Genomic DNA, 27529 nt, shown 5'->3' with positions numbered 1-27529 from the left:
GCAACTTGGTCAGGCTTCCGACATGAAGTCCCAACCCTACGCTGCTTCTTCTGTCCCTGGATAGTCCTCAACTGACAAGCAACCAAGGAACTTCCAGATAGGCCTCAACTGCCTAGCAGCCAGGAGCTTTTAACACACGTCCACCCAGACAGCCGCCCAGGTTGCACCGAACACCCCAATCACCTGACTCCTCCCAAATAAATAGGCTCTCCGAACAGGCCATGGGGCTCAAGAAAACCCCTGCCAATTGGCTAGAGCAACATATCCACTCATATTCTAAGTTCATATGCACCTTATCATTCCACCCAGCGGCAGAAGAGAGAGATGCATCAAACTCAGAAGTAGGAAAAGAGTCAAGAGATCCCCTAACAATTGGCTAGGTTAGTTACCACCTAGCAGACTAGATTTGACAGCATCCTTGTTCAAGACCAGGGTGCTACACTATTTAGTAATTTGCTGTTCTGGAACAAGCACCCAGCCTCTGCAGTATTGGGACACTACACACCAGATATGCAAATGCTGTACTTGTTCTAAGTAAGAGACTCTCCAGAGCTGACATGGAACACAATTACAGCGAGTTATGCGCTGTAGGGATATAAAAATAATAAATGTTCTAATGCTTTCTTCAAATGATTACAGCTTGGAAATGCTACTTTTACCTGAGAGAAAAACATCTTGATGAAAACAGAAACATGAATAAATATAGCTGTATTTCAATAATTACTTGATGTAGTAACTACTGTATTAAGGACATGTATAAAAAAATAAAATAAAAAACCTTAGTACTGCTTTGTACAAAATGAATGGTTTACACAAGAATTCAATCTTTATGTGTGACATCAGCAGAATATGTGCAGCTCTATCAAGACTGTGGCTATTCTATTTTCTAAATTAGCTGGAAATCATTTTTCTTGGAATAGATACATAATGTCTCTGAAAATAGTTATTAGTTATGAATTGGTAGACTGTAATGGGTTTGAGATACAGATAATTATATTTCTAAAAGGCTGATGTTCGGGTTTGTGCATTATTTTTTTATGATTTCTATTTAACTTGTAGCTTTTCTCTTGATCAACAGACGAAAAAGAGAAAAAAAAGCTTGAACATAATAAAATTAGTCAGTTGCTTAAATCCTTTATTACTCATTAAAAACAATACTAGCTTTAATTTACGTGATTAATTATGCCCTAAACAGAACTATCAAATCCACTGAAAGATTTAAAACAGCAAAAGATTTTTCACTTTTATTTATGGTAAAAGAGATGAGGAGATAGAATGAGTCCAGGGACAGACAACAAAAAACAAAACAAAAAAACAAAGATCTGGAGGATAAAATATATCAGGAGAGACTATACTAAACTTAGTATGTACAGTCCCGAGAAAAGCAGGTAAAGGGGGTGGCATAACCTTTAACCACTTGCTTACTGGGCACTTAAACCCCCCCTCCTTTCCAGACCAATTTCAGCTTTCAGCGATGATGCACTTTGAATGACAATTGCGCGGTCCTACAACACTGTACCCAAATGACATTTTTATCATTTTTTTTCCCACAAATCGAGATTTCTTTTGGTGGTATTTGATCACCTCTGTGGTTTTTATTTTTTTATAAAAAAAATTAAAAAGACCGAATTTTTAAAAAGATTTTTTATATTTTTTTATATTTTATTATAAAATTTTGCAAACAGGTAATATTTTTTCTCCATTGTTGTACGCTGATGAGGCGGCAGTGATGGGCATGATAGGTGGCAGTGATGGGCACTGATGGGTGGCAGTGATGGGCACTAATCAGCACTGGTTGGTTACACCGATAGGGAAGCACTGCTAGATGGCACTGATTGGCACCACTGGCATTGATAGGTGGCACTCATGGGCATTGATAGGTGGCACTGGGGAGCACTGTGGGTACTGGTGGGTGGCAATGGCAGGGGGTATTGGTGGCACAGATGTGGCAGAATTGCCTCTTTCTCTTCAGGACCGATGTCCCTTGCAGGTAAGCCAGTGATCGTCTTTTTTTTCTCCTCACGCAGTCAGCATGAGGAGAAAAAAACAATTACCAAGCTTTTGTTTAGATCATGTGATCAGCTGCGATTGGCTGACAGCTGATCATGTGGTAAGGGGACAGGATTCGGATCTGTGATCACCCAAGTCTCGGGGGGGGGCGCATGTGCGGGGTGCGATGCAAAAGGGGAGGACGTCATATGACGGCCTCCCGGAAATTCAGCTCCACGCTGTGGCCGTCATTTGGCTATATCACGGACGGCAAGAGGTTAAATACATAAAAGATGTGAATTAGGTTTAGAAGGGCAGGACTTTTAATATGGGGCTAAGATGAAGAACATGGGGGCATGATTCCAAACTAACAGGAGGATTGTGCAAAAATAACCTTAGAAAGTATTATTTCACCAAAACAGTCAGTCAACAGAGAGTGAAGAGAGAATTTAAACATGATTGGGATTGGGATAAAAAAAATCCCCAACGAAAGCTAGAAAAGGGCAGACTCATTGCATCACTTTGTCTTTTAATAAAATAAAATAAACATATTTCTATGTTTGAAACTTACCATAAATATATATCTGTCAGATTGTTGGTGTTATGGTAGAAGAATTGCAGACACATGGGGCGTGATCAGTATCAATAAGTGATGGATTTGGGGCGAGGGTGGGGAATTCATTCGGCTGCACACAATGTTTATAACATTTGTCAGCAAAAAATTGTTATGGCACAGACTTTATAATGCCCTAGGCCAGTGATGGTGAACCTATGGCACGCGTGCCACAGCTGGCATGTCAAGCCCTCTCTGTCGGCACACCAGGGAAATCCCCAGTGACGGTGCAGAAAGGGAAGAGCTGGCTCCCTTTCTTGCATCAGTGACACCGGCAGCGTGATGGGCAGCCAGTCATCTTGTTCCATGTGTGCCGTTTAGGAGGGGTGTAAAATTCTTCTTCCTCCACCGTCACAACTGTTTGGCAGCTTATTGCCTCCCCCAGACCCCTACACTTCTGGTAAGGCATTCAGGGATTTGTTTCTGCAGGTACCCTATTTTAGCTCCCCCTGCTCCAGGATGACTTTGGTTCAGTCTGTCCTAGTACAGCCTGTGAAAAAGCAGAGGGGGAGGAGCGGTGCTCAGAGCTGATCTTCAATGGGGAGAGGTGCAATGGCTGCTAGCTGACATCCAGGCGGCAGGGATATGAGGAACGGCTGGCTGCCGGGGATTCCTTCAATACCGCCTGAGGAGAGAAGGATGATGAGGCAATGGAAAGGTAAGGAGCCTCCAGTGGTGAGGATGGACTTCGCTGCAGTCTGGCCCCTAGGGTCTCACAGCTCACACTCATGGTAGACTACAGGAGAAGGAAACAGCAGGCTGGAACAACAAGGATAATAAAGGGATAAGGTAGAGGTCAGGGCAACTAGCAGACAGGAACAGAGTGCACGCCAAAGGTTCAGAGTCACGGACAGCTCAGGGGCAAGTCCATATTGCTCCATATGAACAACAGAGCGGCAGTGGCCTATGTTCAAAACCAAGGAGGGACGGGCAGCAGGTCCCTAGCCAGCGAGGTAGCCCCAATTATATCTTGGGCCTAAAACAATTTGATCGATCTCTCGCTTACATCCCAGCCTCCGAGAATCAGCTAGCCTCTTAAGTTCTTTCAGCAGCCACATTGAGTGGTCACTAAATCCACAAGTGTTTCGCTGGATATGCCAACAGTGGGGTACTCCCCAGATAGATCTTTTCACTTCCCCGCTCAACGTGAAAACTCCTCTGCTGTTTACGAGATCCCCATTCCCAAGGTCAGCAGGGGTGGATGCCCTAATCCAGCCCTAGAACTCCCAGAAGGGGTATGCATTTCCCCCGGTTCCTCTGATACTGAGGTTCCTCCAGTGGCTGACTTTGGAGAAAGTCACTACCCTGGCGGTCATCCGATACTGGCCGAAGAGACCGTGGTTTTCCTCTCTTAGTCAAAATGGCTCTGTGCAACCCACTTCCATTTCCCCACTGGGACAACTTCCTATCTCAAGGTGACTTTTTCCATCTGCATTCGGAGATCCTGAACTTGAAGGCCTGGAAATTGACTGGAAAAGACTGGGCAACCTAGGGTGCTCACATGAGGTTATACAAACATTGTTGCAAGCAAGTAAGTCATCTAACAATGCCACCTACTACAGAATATGGAAAAAATGTACCCAGCTGGCAGAATCCAGCCATTTCAATCCGCTGGATCCTGGAGTCCATAATGTCCTACTCTTTTTGCAGTCAGGCCTGGACCTAGGCTTAGGCCTAAACACGCTGAAAGTTCAGGTTTCGGCCTTATCAGCTTTAATGGACACAAGCTGGGCACTAAATCCCCTTGTAGATAGTTTCCTGAGAGCAGTGCTAAAGTTATTTGGGTTAAGGTATCCCTGCGCTGTCGTCAAGGGCCTAAGCTATTTGAAAGGGTAGGTTGCAGCAAACTACCGACAGGGGTATGAACCCTAACCCCCAGATAATAAAAGTGAAAATCAAACAGATGGTGTTGCGCTACCTGAACTAGATATAAATATAAAGAGCCTAATACTGGAAGAAATAAAATCTAGCTATAAATCAACTAGCCTATCTTAAATAAAAATTAAAGTGCCTTGTGCTATGAAAAATAGTAACCAGTGTATTAAAAACTTAAATTCCAGAAATCATGTGTTTATATATCAACATAAATAACTCTAAGTAAAAGGGGAAAAATATTCCATAAAGTGCAAATATCTTATATTAAAACGTGCAATTCATAGTGCATGATTACAAAAAGTTGGTAAAATACAGTCTTTAGTGAAATTAAATAAAGTGCCAGTGATTATTAGTTCCGTAATCTTCTTAATAATAAAAAATTAAATATTCTTAATAATAAGAAAAAATAAAATATGTATATAAGACAGTCTATATATAAGCTGAAATAAGTGCTCAGTGACTTGTTCAGTGCTTCTCAAAAAGAAAAACAGGTGCCAGCAATCGTTTTGTAATTTCTGTGTCTCCAGTATACACGGCACACTAGGTAAAATGGCCCCTTACCTTACTGCTGTAAGGTAAACAGCAAATCAAGCAGCAAAAACAAGGGTCCAGGGATTCTATCCCAATTCCTAGCAGGTGGATATTGGTCCCCTCAGGTAGGTATTTTTCTCTCAGATAGTTTCCATATAGATCTTTGGCTTCAGTATAACTCCCAGAGGTTGTCTGGAAAGTGTTCTCCTCCTCCTCTCCAGCCTCTGAGTGGCGCCTGCCGCTCCTCACCTCTCCGGAGTCTGACCACCGGAGAGGTGAGGAGCGGCAGGCGCCACTCAGAGGCTGGAGAGGAGGAGGAGAACACTTTCCAGACAACCTCTGGGAGTTATACTGAAGCCAAAGATCTATATGGAAACTATCTGAGAGAAAAATACCTACCTGAGGGGACCAATATCCACCTGCTAGGAATTGGGATAGAATCCCTGGACCCTTGTTTTTGCTGCTTGATTTGCTGTTTACCTTACAGCAGTAAGGTAAGGGGCCATTTTACCTAGTGTGCCGTGTATACTGGAGACACAGAGATTACAACACGATTGCTGGCACCTGTTTTTCTTTTTGAGAAGCACTGAACAAGTCACTGAGCACTTATTTCAGCTTATATATAGACTGTCTTATATACATATTTTATTTTTTCTTATTATTAAGAATATTTAATTTTTTATTATTAAGAAGATTACGGAACTAATAATCACTGGCACTTTATTTAATTTCACTAAAGACTGTATTTTACCAACTTTTTGTAATCATGCACTATGAATTGCACGTTTTAATATAAGATATTTGCACTTTATGGAATATTTTTCCCCTTTTACTTAGAGTTATTTATGTTGATATATAAACACATGATTTCTGGAATTTAAGTTTTTAATACACTGGTTACTATTTTTCATAGCACAAGGCACTTTAATTTTTATTTAAGATAGGCTAGTTGATTTATAGCTAGATTTTATTTCTTCCAGTATTAGGCTCTTTATATTTATATCTAGTTCAGGTAGCGCAACAGTGCTAAAGTTATGTCTTCCCAGGAAAACTCTTTACCCCAAATGGGATCTGACAGTTGTCTTCAACGCCTTAGCCAGCCCACCCTTTGCACCCACCGAAGAATGTGCATTGGAAGAGATTACCTAGAAAACAACCTTTTTGATTGCCATAACATCAGGGCGCATAGTGTCGGAAATTCAAGCTCTAGGAGCTAAAGAGCCCTACGTCATGTTTTTTGCAGACAGGGTAGTTTTGCAGCCAATTCACCAATTTGTCCCGAAGGTACCATCAGTTTAACATCTCAATCAGGAATGGGTTCTCCCGGCCTTCGGAGAAGATCCAACCTCCTCAAAACTACAGGAATTGGATGTGGCCAGGACTCAGAGGCGTTATCTAGAGTTGCCACAACAATTGCGCAAAGATCAGAGTCTATTCATTATTCCCAAGGGCGCAAGGAAAGGGATGGCGGCCTCCAAAACGACCTTGGCCAGCTGGATCGTGAAACTAATCCAGAAGGCATATCAGGCTAGTGGTCTCCCAGTACCAATTGCGGTGAATGCTCACTCAACACGAGGAATGGCCTCTTCCTGGGCAGCTTTGGCTCGGGTCTCCCCTGAGACGATTTGCAGGGTGGCTAGTTGGTCGTCCTTCAACACCTTCATGGCACACTATAGCCTAGATCTGGCAGTCCTCACCTCCCGAGACTTTGGGAAAAGGAACTTAGAACAATCAGTTCTGTAAACTCATTAAAAATTATTATTGCAGTTCCCTCCCTGTAAGCTAATTATTTACCATTGGAATGTTGCTATGGGGGCACCAGGAAAAGGGAAAATGTAATATTCACCTTTCCATAATTTTCCTTTTCTGGTGCCTACCCATGGCAGCATACACCCTCCCTTCAATAATCCTTAAAGTTCTGAAGACTAGTTACAAGAATACCTGAGGGGGGAGTAATAGAGTATAGAGTTACGTGGTCCTGTGGGTTGATCGAGGGCGGAGCCATCAACAATTGGTATGCTGCCATGGGTAGGCACCAGGAAAGGAAAATGACGGAAAGGTGAGTATTCAATTTTCCGTTTTCACATGGTCTATAATCTAAGCCTGTAGTGAAAGCAGAAATAGCTGCACGTCTAGAAAGTGCTTTGTAATTCCCCTTGTCTGGTCATTGATACCACTCCATTTGGGCTTGTTCACACTTGCTCAAAATACTGAAGCTTGTCAAACATGCCTATAGCATTAACCCCTTCACTGCCAGTGTCATTTACACAGTAATCAATGCATTTGTATAGCACTGATTGCTGTATAGATGACAATGGTCCCAAAAATGCACCATAATGTCACAGTCACGATAAAAATCACTGATCGCCGCCATTACTAGTAAAAAAAAAAATTATTAATAAAAATGCCATAAAACTATCCCCTATTTTGTAAACGCTATAACTTTTGCGCAAACCAATCAATAATCGCTTTTTGCTATTTTTTTTACCAAAGATATGTAGAATACAAATTGGCCTAAACTGAGGAAAACATTTTTTTTTATATATTTTTGGGGGATATTAGCAAAATGTAAAAAAATAATGCTTTTTAAAAAAAATCTCTCTCTTTTTTTGTTTATAGCGCAAAAAATAAAAACCACAGGGTTGATCAAATACCACCAAAAGAAAGCTCTATTTATGAGAGAAAAAGGACGTCAATTTTGTTTGGGAGCCACGTCGCACAACCGCGCAATTGTCAGTTAAAGCGATGCAGTGCGGAATCGCAAAAAGTGATTTGGTCTTTGGCCTGCAAAATGGTCCAGGGCTTAAGTCGTTAATTTTACTAAAACAATGAAATATTAATACGAATGTAAATAAAACATGAAATTAGTATCCATTGATGCAGGCCCTTTTACACATAGCTGATGGTAGCCCAAAAGGGATTGTAAAATCAGAATGTACAGTGTTTGGTCAGCCTTAGACAATAAAGAGATAAAAACTTACTAAACAGAAAAAAAGAAGGGCAAAAAGGGTAATCTGTCACCAGGACCAGGATTTTCAAAAATTCTGCTGTTTACCTAGTGGGAGACATTGTGGATTGAGTTAATAAATTGTTGGGTGGGGCTGGGGAAGTCCCAGCTGTCATTGCATACATTGGTAATGACATGGTTCAGTGCTGGGACCCTTACTTTTTAATATCTTTATAAATGAAATTGGGTCTGGGATCAAAAGTAACATTTCCGTATTTGCAGATGACACCAAGCTTTGCAGTGGAATAACGCCCTTACAGGCTGTCTCCAATTTACAAGCCGACCTCAATGCTCCGTCTAATTGGGCGACTATGTGGCAGATGAGGTTTAATGTTGAGAAATGTAAAGTTATCCACTTGGGGGTTAAGAGTATGCATGCATCATACATCTTAGGGGGAGTACAACTGGGGGGATCCATAGTGGAGAAGGATCTGGGGGTTTTGGTAGACCATAAGCTCAATAATAGCATGCAATGCCAAGCTGCGGTTTCCAAAGCGAGCAAAGTCCTTTCTTGTATTAACATAGGTATGGACTCCAGAGAGAGAGATATCATTTTGCCCCTGTTCAAATCATTAGTAAGACCTCATCTGGAATATGCAGTTCAGTTTTGGGCACCAGTTCTCAAAAAGGATATTGGGGAACTGGAGAAAGTGCAGAGAAGGGCAACCAAACTGATAAGAGGCGTGAAGGAGCTCAGCTATGAGGAAAGATTAGAGGAACTAAATTTATTCACTCTTGATGAGAGGAGATTAAGGGGGGGTATGATCAACATGTACAAATATATAAGGGGTCCATATAGCAAAATTGGTGTTGAGTTATTCACTTTACAGTCAACAAAGAGGACAAGGGGGCACTCTTTACCTCTAGAGGAAAAGAGATTTCAAAAAAAGAAAAGAGATTTCATCTCCAAATATGGAAAGGTTTCTTCACAGTAAGAGCTGTGAAAATGTGGAATAGACTCCCTGCAGAGGTGGTTCTGGCCAGCTCAGTAGATTGCTTTAAGAAAGGCCTGGATTATTTCCTAAGTATATATAATATAACTGGGTACTAACATTTATAGGTAAAGTTGATCCAGGGAAAATCTGATTGCCTCTCGGGGGATCAAGAAGGAATTGCTAATTTGAAATTAGCAAATTGGATCATGCACTGCTGGGGTTTTTTGGCTTCCTCTGGATCAACTGTGGGTAAAGAATTGGGTTATATATATGGTATTGTATGAAATTATTATTTCTATTTTTTTTTATTTTTTTTTTTGTGGTTGAACTAGATGGACTTATGTCTTTTTTTCAACCTGACTAACTATGTAACTATGTAACATGGACATTTATAGATAGGCAACGCCTATCCTCATATTGATTAGTGGTTCCAAATGAATAACTACTGCAGTAGGGAACAGACACAAAATATACAATCTGCATCTTTCCAAATAACTGTTCTGCTTTATTTTGACACCATTGAAGGTTTTTATACACATGATTACGTAGGTATCACATTAATATTACAATGTTTATGGTAACAAGGAGCATAACATAGGCAGACTAATTCTAATCAGAACTCGAAAGAATGCAAATATGTCATGAAAACATTATTAGTTCCGTGTGCACAGTGAGGGCAGTGTGCAAAACATACAAAATAGAATAAAATTATATACAGAACTTACAATTTTCCTTTACAGTAAAAATTACAAAGTTTGAGGAAAATAGAGCATCCTAAAGAATTATTTCAGAGGCTTAAGAATCATGCTAAGGAAAAGGACCTCCAAGGTGGTATCTTCAGAAATACAGTACTCCATGCGGCAGACTCCATGTACAGTACTCACCAGTGAGAGACAACAGAAGCTAAAGGAGTGGGTCAAGTGGCTGGGAAATTAGTGTAGTAAGGAGATTTTAGGCTTCTGTAGCACTGGGCTGACTTTTCTGTCTCCTATTGACTTGAGTGTAGGGACAACATGCACTTAAATGGGGAAGAATAAGTTGTGCAGGGGGGGGGGGGGGGGGGGTTAAACTAGAATTTGGGTGAAAAAGATAACAAAATAATATATCACCTAGAATCTAGAGAGCAAGAGTCAAAAAGGGGACTATATATAGAGGTTGGTAGAATAGGGGGAGAAGTGGGGTCCAAACTGGACAACTGTCAGGGCTGGCTTGGCCCTTCCATCTCTGGACTGGCTGCTCAGCTGTCTGCTAATTGCCAGCTCTCATCTCTCTCCACAGTTACCAAGCTGTTTATGATCCTACTCATCTGACCTGCCTACTTAAAGCTGCCCAGCTCACTTCATCTCTGCCTTCACCTTGGTAACATTACAAGAAACCATCTCCTGCGTTCCTCTTGAAAGACTCCTTATCCTGCTTGCTGTTCCTCCACTTGGATCCCTGACTTCTGGCTTGGCTGATTACCCGATCTGGTTATTGAACTCTGGCCTGGCTGACTACTCGATCCGGTTACTGGACTCTATCTATGCTTTGACTATGCTTACTCTATTTACCTTTTTTTTTTTATTATTAATAAACAAGGTTAATTTAATTTTACATCTGTCAAGGTCTGGTGCATGGTTTCTGACAACAACATGGGTAATTGGATTATCCAAGTCCAATATAAAAAGTGTCATACAATCACAAGAAACACAAGAAGACTTTCAAATAAGATGGAACTTGTTAATCCATGATAAATTTGATTTTGTCGGAGCACCTAGCTGCATGGCTTACATGACTGGGCTACTAATATCCAGGGCTACACTCTCTGGAAGGGACAGGATTGGTAGGAGAGGTGAAGGGGTATACCTGTATGTGAAGAGTAATATGAAAGTGAATGGGAAAGATTGTATCACTAATAGATTGTTCAATGGTGCATCAAATAGTAAGTTGATTGTGGAAATGTGTTATAAGCTCCCTATCCTAAAGTGTGAGGAAAAATTTTAACTCCATTCCACAGACTGAAATGACATTGAAATATGGCAATATTATTATTATTATGAGTGAATTGAAGTAACCTTATATTGATTGGGCAACTATAAATATACACTCAACAAAAGCTAGTCATTTCTTGAACTTATTGCAGGACAATTTAATGCATCAAATAATTGAATTCTTAAAAAGAAAAAAATGCTCTGTTGCATCTATTAATTTCAAATAACACAGAGCTCAATACAAATGTGCAAATTGGGTAATAATGATCATAATACAATTACATAAGTTACTGGAAATAGAGGCATGCTGGTACAGTATGGCAATCAATGTTACTAATTATTCTTAACAAACAGCAAAATCACAAGTGTGAATGTTTTAACCACTTGCTTACTGGGCACTTAAACCCCCCTCAGTCCCAGACCAATTTTCAGCTTTCATCGCTGATGCACTTTGAATGACAATTGCGCGGGCATACAACACTGTACCCAAATGAAATTTTTATCATTTTTTTCCCACAAATAGAGCTTTCTTTTGGTGGTATTTAATTACAGCTGGGAGTTTTATTTTTTGCTAAACAAACAAAAAAAGATGCAAAAAAAAAAATCATGTTTAATAGTTTGTTATAAAATTTTGCAAACGGATCATTTTTCTCCTTCATTGAAGTGCGCTGATGAGGCGGCACTGATAGGCTGCACTGGTGGGCACTGATGGGCTGCATTGGTGGGCACTGATAGGCTGCATTGGTGGGCACTGATAGGCTGCACTGGTGGGCACTGATAGGCATAGTTAAGGCGGCACTAATAGGCACAGATAAGGCGGCACCGATGGGCACAGATAAGGCGGCACTGATGGGCAAAGATGGGCACAGATAAGATGGCACAGATGGGGGGCACAGATGGGTGGCACGGGTGGGCACTGATAGGTACCACTGATAGATGGGACTGATGGGCACTGATAGGTGGCACTGATAGGTGGCTCTGATAGGTGGCACTGCTGGGCACTGATGGGCGGCACTGCTGGGCACTGATGGGCGGCACTGATGGGCACGGATATGTGGCACTGGGGTGCAGCACCTTTGTTGAGCAGATTGTGGGCACTGCTGGGTGGCACTGTGGGCACTGCTGGGTGGCACTGCTGGGTGGCACTGTGGGCACTGCTGGGTGGCACTGTGGACACTGCTGGGTGGCACTATGGGCACTGCTGGGTGGCACTGACGGGGGGCACTTACTTTTTATTAATGTGACACTGGCAGGGGGCAGGTGGGCACTGGCAGGGGGCAGGTGGGCACTAGCAGGGCTGGCCGTGATCGGGACTGATGTCCCGATCACGGCCGCCGGTGATCGGCTTTTTTTTTTTCACCTCGCGCTGACAGCGCGGGGAGGAATAATAGCCGATTACCGGCTCCGTTATATCACATGATCAGCTGTCATTGGCTGACAGCTGATCACGTGATAAGGGGTCGGGATCGACCCCTTGCACGGATCGGTGATCAAGCAAGTCTCATAGACTCGCCGATCACAGAGCGCGCCGTGCGCGCCCCTCAGGGGGTGCGCAGGCCGCTCGTGCATGGGACTATGTCAATAGACGTAGTCCCGGAAAAGGAGATCCGCGCTGTAGCCGTCATTCGGCTATAGCGCGGGTCTCAAGTGGTTAAGCATGTATTAAACAACTGCACATGCAAACATATTCCAATGAGCTACAAATATAAACAAAACCAAATAAAACCTATGTGGCTCATAGTTTAAAAAAAGTTATTTAATGAGAAAACTGATCTATAAAAAAACAGGAAAACACACAGTTACAAGGATTGCAATAAGAAAGCAATCAAAACAGCTAATAGAGAAAATTATAAAACATATTGTACAATAAAACAAACCCAAAAATATTTTCAAATGTATCAGTGGAAAAGGAAAAAAATATGGCCCCTTAAAGGATAAACCTGGATATTTGATCATGAAGGATAAGGAGAAGGCATAAGCACTTACTATTTATTTTTTTAAAGCCTGTGATGTGTGTACTGCAAAAACTCCACCCGGTGTAAAAAAAATTGCACACAAAAAGTACACATATGGTCCTCCAAAATCGAAGGACCTCTCCCTGATCACCCGTGGCATTAGGCTTCAGGCATTGACTGTGGTACTTTCACATGGTCCATCGGGCAAAAGCCAGACAGACCTGTTCTCTGGAAGGTCTGCAGAAATAGACCACCCCAAGTACTAGGTGGGCTCACGAGAGAGTGCGAACTGAGCCAGAAGGCCACGTCCACTCCCTCCCAAGACTTTCAGGGCAGGCCCAAGGACTACACCCTACTCATCAAATGTTAAACAAATTGTACATACCTAACAACCAAAAATAATACATAAAGTGACACACAAGACAAACAACATAAAGGTGGGGAAAGGGGAAGTGGAGAGAGTGCAATTTTTGTACCATTGTATGGTACAATGGCCTGCCTTCTGACCAGGAATTAAAAATCCTCTGGTCCCAGCAAAAAGGCCCGGCCCAAGAGGCAGGTGTGAAAAAAGTGTGTGGTAGTGCTGTGACCTTGGTGCCATAATTCAAAGTGACCCTTACAGTGAATTTGCTACACCCCTGGAATGCCACTCCAGGGGCACATACAGCACAAGCTTCTTTCGGACCTGGCCCTTCAGGCAGACCAGTGCAGCCTCCATCCCTGCCACATGCACTGGTTACGGCTCTCACTGATACAAGCCTTCCAGACATCATACTGGTGGATTTGCATGGCAACACTCCGACCCGCCCAAAGGTCAGGGTGACATCACCTCCACTCGACACTGACAGAAGCAGAGACCACACCAATCCTAGCCAAAAGGCCGAGATGACCTGGCTTCCAGCCAGACCAGTGCAGCACCCATCCTCACCAGGGTGAGCACCAGCGCCTCCACTGGCAACTGATAAGAACAGATTTTTATTTATTTTTTTCTCACAAACTTTTCAGATTGGATATCTCTGCCAAACTTATTTCTCATCAGTTCTCCCATGAAAACCTAGAAAGCTCCAACATTGATGTCATCATTACAGTTATTTATTATCTTAATATATGTAAACAATCTTTATAACACACAAAAAACACTGTATATATCTAAACTCCTACATCTATACATATATCAACTATTCTAACCTACTTATAATCACACACCCCTAAACCTTCCATCTACTCCTCCAAAAGTCAGAAAATTAGCACTTTTTATTTCGAACGTTCGAGTCCCATAGACTTCAATGGGGTTCTAACGTTCGTACGAATTTGCGGTCCATTCGAAAGTTCTAAAGCGAACCGAACCGGGGGGTGTTCAGCTCATCCCTATTGGGCAGGTACCCGGGCTTACAGGATGTCCTGAAGCAGGCCAGGAAAGTCTGTGTGCATTTCTGCAGATCATTTAATGCCTGTGCTCGGCTGGCTGAGCTCCAAAAAGAGTTGAACCTGCCCAAGAACCGCCTTATATGTGACATGCCCACCAGGTGGAACTCAATGTTGGCCATGCTGCAGCGGCTGCACATGCAGCAGAGGGACATAAATGAGTACCTATGCGACTACGGCACCAGGACAGGGTCAGGGGAGCTCGGTTTTTTTATCACCACGACAGTGGGGCATGATCAGGGATGCATGCACTGTCCTGTCACCGTTTGAGGAGGCCACAAGGATGGTGAGCAGTGACAGTGCATGCATCAATGACACTGTAACTCTTGTCCACCTGTTGGAGCATACACTGCGTGGAATAATGGACAGGGCACTTGAGGCAGAACAGAGGCAGGAAGAGGAGGACTTCCTTGCCTCTCAAGGCCCCTTTATCCAGACAGTGTTCCTGCTGTCCCACCCATCACACAGGAAGAGGACATTACTGGCTGGCCACTCTCCTTGATCCATGGTACAAGGGTAAGGTTGCGGACATTATCTTGCCATCGCAGAGGGAGCAGAGGATGAGACATCTCCGGGAGGCCTTGCAGAATGGTCTGTGCAACGCGTTCCCAGAGACTGGGAGGTTACAATCTCCTGGTCCAGGACAATGTGTTGCTGAGGCATCGGTCAGAAGGAGCGGTGGAGAAGGTGGCCGTCTGACCGATGCGTTCAGACAATTTTTTAGTCCGCAGCCCCAAGGTATGATCGGTTCCAGCAACCATCGCCAGCGTCTGATTTACATGGTGCAGGAATACCTAGGAGCAAGGTCAGACTTGGACACTTTCCCACCGAAAATCCTCTGGCTTACTTGAGGATGGATCACTGGCCAGAGCTTGCACAGTATGCATTTGTGCTACTGGCCTGTCCTGCATCCAGCGTTCTTTCGGAACGCACCTTCAGTGCTGCTGGTGGCTTTGTAACCCATCACAGGTTGCGCCTGTCCACTGACTCGATTGATCGACTGACCTTCATAAAGATGAATCAGTCTTGGATCACCACCAGCTACCAAGCACCTGAAGCTGATGTAACCGAATATTTTTTTTTTTAAATATCACATCCCTTCAGGACTGCCTATGCTGATGCTGAGTGACTGTCCTGTTATGTTGACTGTCTATCCTCTTCCTCCTCCGCTGATATCTTGGAAGAACATTTTTGGTTCTGGGTGATGCCACCAGCCCAATTTTTCAGCCCCTGTTTAACAGGGGCGTGTATTTACAATTTTTGATGCAATGCTTTGCAGCAGGGCTCATTCCTGCACTACAAATAGAGCATATGGGAGAGGTTGCAGTGTCGTGGCACCAGCACTAGTGCCACCAGCCCAATTTTTCACCCCCTGTTTAACAGGGGTATGTAATTACAATTTTTGATGCAATGCTTTGTAGCAGGGCTCATTCCTGCACTACAAATAGAGTATATGGGAGAGGTTGCAGTGTCGTGGCACCAGCACCAGTGCCACCAGCCCAATTTTTCAGCCCCTGTTTAACAGGGGCCTGTAATTACAATTTTTGATGCAATGCTTTGCAGCAGGGCTCATTCCTGCACTACAAATAGAGTATATGGGAGAGGTTGCAGTGTCGTGGCACCAGCACCAGTGCCTAAGGCCCAATTTTTCAGCCCCTGTTTAACAGGGGCGTGTAATTACAGTTGTTGATGCAATGCTTTGCAGCAGGGATCATTCCTGCACTCCAACTAGAGTATATGGGAGAGGTTGCAGTGTCGTGGCACCAGCACCAGTGCCTAAGGCCCAATTTTTCAGCACCTGTTTAACAGGGGCGTGTAATTACAATTTTTGATGCAATGCTTTGCAGCAGGGCTCATTCGTGCACTCCATCTAGAGTATATGGGAGAGGTTGCAGTGTCGTGGCACCAGCACCAGTGCCTAAGGCCCAATTCTTCAGCCCCTGTTTAACAGGGGCGTATAATTACAATTTTTGATGCAATGCTTTGCAGCAGGGCTCATTCGTGCACTCCAGCTAGAGTATATGGTAGAGGTTGCAGTGTATAGGCCCAATTTTTCAGCCCCTGTTTAACAGGGGCAAGTAATACAATTGTTGCTGCAATGCTTTGCAGCAGGGCTCATTCCTGCACTCCAACTAGAGTATCTGGGAGAGGTTGCAGTGTTGTGGCACCAGCAAGCAGTGCCTAAGGCCCAATTTTTCAGCCCCTGTTTAACAGGGACATGTAATTACAATTCTTGATATAATATTTCACAGCAGGGCCCGTTCCTGCGCCCACAGAGAGTAACTGTGAGGACTTACAGTGTTGTGGCACCAGCACCACTAACACCACCACAACCACCAAAGGCCCTATTTTTCTACCACTGTTCAACAATGGCATGTAATTACAATTCTTTATATAATTGTTCACAGCAGGGCTCTCCAGCTCCTACCAAGAGTCACTTTGAGGGCTTACAGTGTTGTGGCAACACCAACACCTTAGGCCGCGTACACACGCGGGGACTGTTCGCTCAACTTTGTCCGCTGAACAGTGTTTCGGCGGACAGTCCGCTCGTGTGTGGGCTTTCAGCGGACAGTTTCAGCGAACAGTCTGCTGAACAAAGTTTTTCGGAATTTCCGAAAAACTGTCCGCTGAAACTTTGTTTGAGCGGACAGTCCGCTCGTGTGTAGGCTTGTTCGTCAAACTAAGTTCCGCGCATACTCAGAAAGAATTTACAGGGCGGAAGCACTCGGTCTTGTAAAACTAGTGTTCGCATTGAAGCTAGCATATTCGTCATGCTGCTAATTTTGTGGTTTTTTAATATAGCCCGTTCTTTTCTTCTTCGTAATGCAAGAAAAGTGAAGTAGCTTTGCTGCTTATATTCACACAGAGTTATACTACATGTTTTTATTCATCCTCATCCTATGATTAATCTTCCAATTATAGAAAAAATATATTCCAAATTAAAAAACAAAACAAAAAAAACCCTCTAAAAAAAAAAGAAAATAAATTATATATATATATATATATATATATATATATATATATATATATATATATATATATATATATATATATATATATATATATATATATATATGTGTCTATCTTAAAAAAATATATATATAAAATAAAAAAAATAAAAAAATTATATATATATTTTTATTTCTGAAAAAAAAAAAAATAGAATTTATCTATTACTATATATTTTTGGAACTACTATTGTCATATTTTTTTTTTTTTTTTTTTTTGTGGGGGGTTTGAAACAAGATGGACTTGCATTTTTTTTGGCCAAGCAGGACTATGCAAGTAGAGATAGATAGATAGATAGATAGATAGATAGATAGATAGATAGATAGATAGATAGATACCCAAACCAGCATTTTAGCTTACACATGATTGCATGTTCAAAATCAGCAGAGCTTCCCCTCATTTCAAATGTTAAGCCTCAAATTTACAGCGACTGCACTTCCAAGTGCTTTAAAAATTGCACTTGAAGTTAGCACATTTACATGAACGTGTGTTTTGTAAATAACCCCCAGAGTCTTTTGACATGTATCTGCCTACTCACAAATAAAGTTTGTTTTTTAAGCCAAAATTATACAAAAATATTGAAAAAAAAAATAAATAAAAAAAAAACATACAAGATTTTTTGTAAATAATACATTTTTATTTTTCCTCAGAACCAAAATAAATCAAGAGGGAGGCAACACTGGAGACAATTTTGACGTTTGTGAAGCCTTTTGTCCCCCAGGCACACATCAAGTGAGTGGACACCAAAATTCCGAACCTGCGTAGCATGTAGATAGGGAGCAAAACCAGGTCCTAGAATCCCAAAGACCAGGAACAGCAGCAGATGAGATCTATGTCCCCAGACTGTGGTACTACAACAGCCTGCGTCTTCTTTCAGAGCAGACTGAAGCCAGGCAGTCACTTCTGACTCTTCCGTCTAGCCTTCCCTCCACGCGTCGCTGGAGGCTGTGCCTCTAGTGGTGGAGTTGTGGTAGGAGGAGGAGGAGGAGGAGGAGGAGGAGGAGGAGCAGTAGGGTCTGTGTTGTAAAGCTTAGTGGTGGGTGTGAGCTCACCCTTCAGACCCCGTTGGATGGCATCAAAAAAGATTGCCTCACACAAGTTTCGCTGTGGTTTGTCCATTTCTTGTAGCTTGCTTGCCAGATAAGTGGCATAGGCCTCCTCCGGATTGGGGGGTTTTGACAAAATTTGTGTGGCTTGCCGTATCAGCACCAAGGACTCCTCCTCTGTACGGCCCATCCTCCTGGGCCTTTTGCTGGCTAGGCGGAGGGGAGGGACCTGGCTTTCAGTCCGACTCCTGCTGGGCCCAGCTAGCTCTTGTGTGTGGCTGGTCCCGGCCTCCTCCTCCATACCACTGGTCCCGGCCTCCTCCTGGGTGAGCTCATCCTGTGTAAAAAAACAAAGCAATCAATAACTAAAATATGTCTATATTTAGAAATCATCAATCACTAACAATTTTACAGTTCTCACTTGCAAATACATTTGTCTTGAAATACAAAAGGCTATCATTTTGACACCATCATTTTTCCATCAGTTCACCAAGATTTGAGCCACATTTGTGTAAACTACTGTATCCTTCTATCTAATTTAATTTGTGATGAAATCCTAGATTTGGAAGCAATTCAAACATTGAACTTGACATCATTAATATTTGAGTAATCCAAACTTTAGAAAATAAAATATACCTGGCTCCAGCTGGGCGCATCAACTTCGTCCAGCAAGGAAGGGTCTGGATCTTCCAGGGATGGCTCACCTGAGGCGGAGGGAAGGGTGGAGGGACGGGTAGACGGAAGAGTCGAAAGTGACAGCCTGGCTTCTGACGTGTCATCCAGAAAACGCAGCCTGTCATAATACCACAGCTTAGGTACATAGACCTGACCTGCTGCTGCTCCTGATGTTTGGGACTGTAGGATCTTTCTTTGCTCCCGCCTATACACACTACGCAGGTTCTTAATTTTGGTGTTCACAAAGTCAGTGTCTGCCTGGGGGACTCGGGTTTTCACAAACGCCAAAACTGTCTCCAGTGTCTTCTTCCGGGCAGCACGGCTTGGATATTGGGGGTGTTTTGTATCCCACAGATTGCTGTGCGACTCCACTAAATCGAGAAATGTTGAGAGGAAGGCCTCCTCCTTAAAGGGGTCTGCAGTATACCTTTGCATTTTCTGAAAAACAACCAAAAAAAAAACAAAAAAAAAACAAAAAAACAAAAAAACAAACAAAAAAAAAAAGTCAGACCAAATGCACACTATATTGTGACAATGTAGGCGAGACACACACTACTACACACGCTACCCCCCACACACACACTACCCCCCCCCCACATACACACACACACACACACTACCCCCCCCCCACATACACACACACACACACTACCCCCCCCACACACACACACACACACTACCCCTCCCACACACACACTACCCCTCCCACACACACACACAAACACTCCCCCCCCCACACACACACACTCTACACACACTACTGCCCCATACACATACACACACACACACACACACACACACACACACACACACACACTACTGCCCCATACACACACACACACACACACACACACACACACACTACCCCTCCCACACACACACTACCCCTCCCACACACACACAAACACTCCCCCCACACACACACACACACACTCTACACACACTACTGCCCCATACACATACACACACACACACACACACACACACACACACTACCCCCCCCCACACACACACACACACTACTGCCCCATACACACACACACACACACACACACTACCCCCCCCCACACACACACACACTACTGCCCCATACACACACACACACACACACACACACACACACACACACACACTACACACACTACTGCCCCATACACAAACACACACACACACACACACTACCCCCACCCCCCTATACACCCACCTCCACCCCCACACTACCACACAAAACACCAAGCCCACTCAACCACCAACCCACATAAAAATCAATTAAACATCAATAAGATTAAATTTCAATATACACATTCCTAACGCAGGCTTAAAATCAAAATAAAATAAAATGATAACTATCTTACCGTCGCGTGTAGCACTCGCTGCTTCCGTTCGGACAAGCGTACGGCCTCGTGGTAACGCTTTATATACAGCGCATGCGCTCAGGCTCCGCCTGCATCGCCCGCCCCTGACGTTCCTTGCGACCGTGTTTCCCCGCCCCTTTTACCCTCGTTCCACTGTGGGTGAATGAGAGGAGAAAATGGCGGACGCAAATTCTAGGAGCAGCGTGAGCAGCGCGGAGGAAAGCCATGGGCCCCATGCTTCAGGAGCAAGGAGGAGATATAAGGCCACCAATATGGCCTTTGAAGAGATGGTGGAGATGGTGGCTATCTTAAAAAGGGAGGATTATGATGGGGAACATGGCCCTTACCCAAAACCTAATGTCTGGAAAAGCGCCATCTTGGATGAGGTAGTCACAGCCTTGGAGACGAAATTTGGGGTACGAAGAGGCAAGGACCAGCTCCGGAAACGATGGTCGGACATCAAGTCCAGGGAGCCGGACCAATATTACCGCATCAAAAAGGTCCTGAAAAAAAGTGAGTAAACTCCGCGTTTCTCGTGACTGTCGGACATAATAGTTCGTGTAGGCATTGAAAATCTGGCGGATTTTAACGTAATCGTTCGTGTAGGTAGTGTATGAAAACTGGCGGATTTGAGCGTAATCGTTCGTGTAGGCGGTGTATGTAAATCTGGCGGATTAGATCGTAATCGTTCGTGTAGGTAGTTTATGTAAATCTGGCGAATTTGATCGTTCGTGTAGTTAATAGTTCTTGTAATGAGCGCATATGGTTGTTCGTATATGTGGGCGTAAATAGCATGAATTTGTGTATGGTGTAAATTTATCTGGTGTTGGATTAGATTTTAATTAGTTATTATTTTTTTGGTATTGTTCATGATAAACTGAATTGTCACGCTCAGTTTATAGGATATAAATTTTTACTAAAGTTTCATAAATTTATTCAGTGCAATGTAGACTCAATTAAAAAAATGAGATAGATAGATAAAATGCTGGTTCAACATCTGGACTAGGAAACTTTTATAAGTGTAGTTTGGGCCATCATAGAACATTTTTGACATAATCACACACAGGTACTCCAGGCGATGATTCGAGTGTGTCCGTCTGTGAAACTTGGACAAAAGATATACAGTATCACAGTTTGGTTAAAGGCTAGGTTCACATTGCTGCAATGTACGAGATCAAATGTGATTTGCACCGCACTGCAGTGCAAATCACATGTGATCTCTGTGTGATGCGATTTCAGCCATGCATATAGTATGGCTGAATTTGCATCGCATCTGGCACAAACTTGTACATGGCCCTTTTTTTAGTCCACAGCCGAATCGGATCACATGGGTGTTCACACCATGTGGTCCGATTCCTGTCCGAGTTTAAAGATTGCACTGTGAAATGAGAACTAATTTGGAGGTGTCAATAAAACTTTACACTGATACTCCCAGCAGGTCACATAGGGCAGTGCGAACTGCGCATGCGATGCGTGAAACCACAGTAGATTTGCAGCGTTCACACATCGCAGCAGTCTGAACACAGCCTAACTAAAAAAAAGTCATTTTAAGGATGTATTAAACTAGGATCTTGTAATAACCAGCTAATAATTTTACAACACTTCAAACCAATGTTTCATATTCAAATTTCTGAACTCAAATATCACTATGCTTAAAAGTATTTTTTTTTTTTTTTCATTCTCATAGGGGAACAAAGACTCAGACAAGAGGCGGAGCAGCCCAGGACCCCCCGACCTCGCCAGCCTGATTGGGCACTTAGCCCCAGCCCCGCATCAGTATTGGAGCTGCCCAGCCCAGTGTCCTCGAGGGAGCAGCCAAGCTCGGTATCCTCCGCTGGACCAAGCTCTGTAGCTCCACTGGATGAGCCCAGCCCAGGGCTAGATGTGGAGGAGGAAGAGCAGGTGGAGTTACACACCCCACAAAGTGAAAGTGAGTGTCTGACAACCCAGCTTAAGGTAAACAATTAATGGCTGTATATTTTAACCAATTTTTTATCTACACGTGTTTTTAGGTGATGATCTGGTTGTGGTTGGAGAAGCCGCGGAGCCATTTTCAGTGGACAGTGCCCAGAGGCTAATTGGTGACATCATGGCCTGGAATGGGCAGATTGACCGGATGGAGAACCAGATTCTCAATATTCAAAGAGAACTGGTCACTATGAGGCAGGGAATGAAGAACATGATCGATGTTTTAGGGAGAATCTAAGCCCCTTTTCCCTAAAACCCAATCGATCATGTTCTTCATTCCCTTGTAAAAACGTTTTTAATGTTTTAAAAACAGAGTTTTTAGAGGCCAAATTTTGAAGATGCACACGGTGTGTCAACATGTGCTATGTGCCATCAGAGGATCGCAATGGACGCATTTGGTGTTTGCAAACCCTTCCTCATTCTAGTATGTGAGAGGAAGGGATTGCACACACCAAACACGTCCATTGATCACTCATGATGGTACATAGCACATGTTGACATTACCAATTTTTGGTGCGCATCTTCAAAATTTGGCTTTACCCCTTGTTTTATGTAAATAGTTAAAAATCTGATTTTATTTTTTTTATTTTTGTGATAATTGTATTTTAGATATATCTATATATTTCTATGTTTACCAAAAAAGAAAAAAAAAAAAAAAAAAAAAAGAATTTCTAAAAAAAAAAAAAAAAATACAATTTAAAAAAAAACAATTTCCCCCAAAAAAAAAAAAAAAACACACAAAAAACAAAAAAAGATCTAAAAAAGAGGCACTGGTTGGAATGTGCACTATTAAAAAATCAAAAAAAAAGATGTGTGTGTGTGTGTCTACTTCTTTCAATACTCAATACCAGTTTGGGAAGTCATTTTGTGTTTTCTGTCACAAAGGGCCTTATTTCCTATTGTCAAAAACCACTTTGCTATACAAATGCACTAGGACAGGAATATGCAATTAGTGGAAATCCAGCTGTTGCAGAACTACAAGTCCCATGAAGCATAGCAAGACTGACAGCCACAAGCATGAGACCCAGAGGCATGATTGACTTGTAGTTTTGCACCAGCCGGAGGTTGGCCAATTGCATATCCCTGAATTAGGACAATGTAGGATACAAGCAACGTGAAAAGCAAACAAGAACCAAACTTCAAAATTTGAACAGACAAGACATATTTCAAGAAAAAGAATTTTTTATTGGTCAGCTGGCATTGGAATAGCCCCCCTACCATTAAAATAGCTGACATAGCGGTCACGCACCTCACGTGCTGTTTGGGGGGCTAAGCCAGGAAGGGCATGATCCAGCCCTGTCAGTTCTGGAAGCCTGAGTCCGGCCTCAGGCCCAATAGGCTGCAGGTACTGGTTACCTGAAAATTTCCTTAGAAAATTGTGCAGAATGCAGCAGCACAGAATAACATAGTTCAGTTTATATTCTGCCAGGTTGATGGCTGTCAGTAACAGACGGAACCGGCTGGCCATAATGCCAAAGGCACTCTGCACAACCCTTCTTGCTCTGGCCAGCCGGTAATTAAAAATCCTCCTCTCCGGGGTGAGGGTCCTTTGGGGGAAGGGTCTCATGAGATGTTCACTCAGACCGAACGCTTCATCAGCCAGAAAAACAAACGGGAGCCCCTCCACATTCTCGGCATCTGGTGGCAAGTCCAGGCCACCAGTGGTAAGACGGTGGCAGAACTCGGTCTGCCTAAAGACTCCTCCGTCAGACATCCGGCCGTTCTTCCCCACATCCACATAAAGAAAGTCACATTGTGCCGACACCACCGCCATTAGCACCACACTATGGAACCCCTTATAATTCCAATAGTAGGACCCCGAATGGGGTGGGGGCACAATCCTCACATGTTTCCCGTCGATGGCCCCTCCGCAGTTGGGGAAGTCCCAACGGGCAGCGAACTGGGAAGCCACAGTCTGCCATTCCTGTGGCGTTGAAGGAAGCTGGGGAGTCAAACACATGAAACAAAAAAAAATTAGTCATTAAATTAAAACAATTCATAACAAATAAAATTCAAAAACATTTTGGAACAACAGTTAAACAGAAATATTGCAAATTTGTTTTCTGCCAAAAAAAAAAAAAAAAAGTAGGCGGACCAATTCACAGATTAATCAGCCCTCTGATGGACCAGGGGACATAAATTAGGTGGGTAAGTGGGGTGGGGGGGACTAATTACTAAGTATACAACACCTGCAACCAATTTGAGTGGGGTGGGGGGGGACTAATTACTAAGTATACAACACCTGCAACCAATTTGAGTGGGGTGGGGGGGACTAATTACTAAGTATACAACACCTGCAACCAATTTGAGTGGGGTGGGGGGGGACTAATTACTAAGTATACAACACCTGCAACCAATTTGAGTGGGGTGGGGGGGACTAATTACTAAGTATACAACACCTGCAACCAATTTGAGTGGGGTGGGGGGACTAATTACTAAGTATACAACACCTGCAACCAATTTGAGTGGGGTGGGGGGGACTAATTACTAAGTATACAACACCTGCAACCAATTTGAGTGGGGTGGGGGGGACTAATTACTAAGTATACAACACCTGCAACCAATTTGAGTGGGGGGAATAATTAATGAGTTGACAATCCATATCTATATCTCTATATATCTCTATATATCTCTATATATCTCTATATCTCTATATATCTCTATATATCTCTATATCTCTATATATCTCTATATATCTCTATATCTCTATATATCTATATATATATATATATATATATATATATATATATATATATATATATATATATCTATATCTCTATATCTCTATATATCTCTATATATCTCTATATATATCTATATATCTCTATATATATCTCTATATATATCTCTATCTATATATCTCTATATCTCTATATATCTCTATATATCTCTATATCTATCTCTCTCTCTCTCTCTCTCTCTCTCTCTCTCTCTCTCTCCACACACAGGGTGTATACACAAAAAAGGTAAAAAGCTAAAAAAAATGACACAAAAAAAAAAAAACATTTAAAGAAAAAAACAAAAAAAAAAAAAATGCATGCATTCATATAAAGGGGACATTCACATCATATTCCTGTCATGGATATTAAAAGTCATGATGAAATGAATACAAACATACAATGCATATAATGCATATAATGCAATATTAAAAGAACAAACTTACCTTCATATATTCCTTCTGCAGGACCCGAATAATGGCAGAACAGGTCTCTGGAATAATGATCCCCAGAGCCTGGGGGGAGATGCCTGTCGAGAACTTGAGGTCCTGAAGGCTTCTCCCTGTCGCCAAGTAGCGCAACGTGGCGACGAGCCTCTGCTCCGGAGTGATGGCTTGCCGCATGCAGGTATCCTGCCTGCTGATATAAGGGGTCAGCAAAGCCAGCAGACGGTGAAAAACGGGGTCTGTCATCCTGAGATAATTCCTGAAATCATCAGGATTATTCTCACGGATCTCACGGAGTAAAGACATACAGTGGTGTGAAAAAGTGTTTGCCCCCTTCCTCATTTCCTGTTCCTTTGCATGTTTGTCACACTTAAGTGTTTCGGAACATCAAACCAATTTAAACAATAGTCAAGGACAACACAAGTAAACACAAAATGCAATTTGTAAATGAAGGTGTTTATTATTAAAGGTGAAAAAAAATCCAAACCATCATGGCCCTGTGTGAAAAAGTGATTGCCCCCCTTGTTAAAACATACTATAACTGTGGTTGTCCACACCTGAGTTCAATTTCTCTAGCCACACCCAGGCCTGATTATTGCCACACCTGTTCACAATCAAGGCATCACTTAAATAGGAGCTGCTTGACACAGTAAGGTCCACCAGAAGATCCTTAAAAGCTACACATCATGCCGAGACCCAAAGAAATTCAGGAACAATTGAGAAAGAAAGTAATTGAGATCTATCAGTCTGGAAAGGGTTATAAAGCCATTTCCAAAGCTTTGGGAATCCAGCGAACCACAGTGAGAGCCATTATCCACAAATGGCGAAGACATGGAACAGTGGTGAACCTTCCCAGGAGTGGCCGGCCGCCCAAAATTACCCCAAGAGCGCAGCGGCGACTCATCCAAGAGGTCACAAAAGACCCCACAACAACGTCCAAGGAACTGCAGGCCTCACTTGCCTCAGTTAAGGTCAGCATTCATGCCTCCACCATCAGGAAAAGACTGGGCAAAAATGGCCTGCATGGCAGAGTTCCAAGGAGAAAACCACTGCTGAGCAAAAAGAACATCAAAGCTCGTCTCAATTTCTCCACAACACATCTTGATGATCCCCAAGACTTTTGGGACAACATTCTGTGGACCGATGAGACAAAAGTGGAACTCTTTGGAAGGTGTGTGTCCAAGTATATCTGGCGTAGAAGGAACACTGCATTTCATAAAAAGAACATTATACCAACAGTAAAATATGGTGGTGGTAGTGTGATGGTCTGGGGCTGTTTTGCTGCTTCAGGACCTGGAAGACTTGCCGTGATAAAAGGAACTATGAATTCTGCTGTCTACCAAGAGATCCTGAAGGAGAATGTCCGACCATCTGTTCGTGTACTCAAGCTGAAACGAACTTGGGTTCTGCAGCAGGACAATGATCCTAAACACACCAGCAAGTCCACCACCGAATGGCTGAAGAAAAACAAAATGAAGACTTTGGAGTGGCCTAGCCAAAGTCCTGACCTGAATCCTATTGAGATGTTGTGGTATGACCTTAAAAAGGCCGTTCATGCTCGAAACCCCTCTAATGTAACTGAATTAGGACAATTCTGCAAAGATGAGTGGGCCAAAATTCCTCCAGGACGCTTTAAAAGCCTCATTGCACGTTATCGCAAACGCTTGGTTGCTGTTGTTGCTGCTAAGGGTGGCCCAACCAGTTATTAGGTTTAGGGGGCAATCACTTTTTCACACAGGGCCATGATGGTTTGGATTTTTTTTCACCTTTAATAATAAACACCTTCATTTACAAATTGCATTTTGTGTTTACTTGTGTTGTCCTTGACTATTGTTTAAATTGGTTTGATGTTCCGAAACACTTAAGTGTGACAAACATGCAAAGGAACAGGAAATGAGGAAGGGGGCAAACACTTTTTCACACCACTGTATGCGAGAATTGGTCACGCTGGCGCAACCAATTCTTTGTCCATGAACTCCTCCTCACCCTGTTCACAGACTGGGCTTGGGTCAA

Source organism: Lithobates pipiens, unplaced genomic scaffold (assembly GCF_037356315.1).
Source record: "Lithobates pipiens isolate NorthernLeopardFrog02 unplaced genomic scaffold, aLitPip1_a1.2 Scaffold_3, whole genome shotgun sequence".
Classification (NCBI taxonomy): Eukaryota; Metazoa; Chordata; class Amphibia; order Anura; family Ranidae; genus Lithobates; species Lithobates pipiens.
Note: the sequence above shows the minus strand (reverse complement) of the source record.